The sequence below is a fragment of the Penaeus monodon genome, chromosome 21 (assembly GCF_015228065.2).
Source record: "Penaeus monodon isolate SGIC_2016 chromosome 21, NSTDA_Pmon_1, whole genome shotgun sequence".
Taxonomy (NCBI): Eukaryota; Metazoa; Arthropoda; class Malacostraca; order Decapoda; family Penaeidae; genus Penaeus; species Penaeus monodon.
In genome coordinates, this window is record NC_051406.1 from 853,354 (window position 1) to 853,663 (window position 310).

The following is a 310-nucleotide window of genomic DNA, read 5'->3' on the forward strand; positions in this document are numbered from 1 at the left end:
AAGTAATTTTTTTCATTTATTCACACTAATTCTCGCCGATCCCCCTCTCCACTTCCTTTCAGGAAGAACCGAACCCAGCGATTACTTACACAAAAGTTTTCTCTCGTGATTCTCCGACGAGTTAATTTGGAATTCATCGTCGTCGATCTCGGTGATGGGATTCGAGTCTCCTTTTGAAAGCGCTAAAGGGATCAGGACGCGCCCGCGCTAAATTGGCCGCGATCGGCTTTTGTTCGGGCGCCTGCCGGGTGTTTGCGTCGCGCCGCTCGAGCAGGAGAGGGGGAGCTGCGGCAAAATACCTTGCGCACCT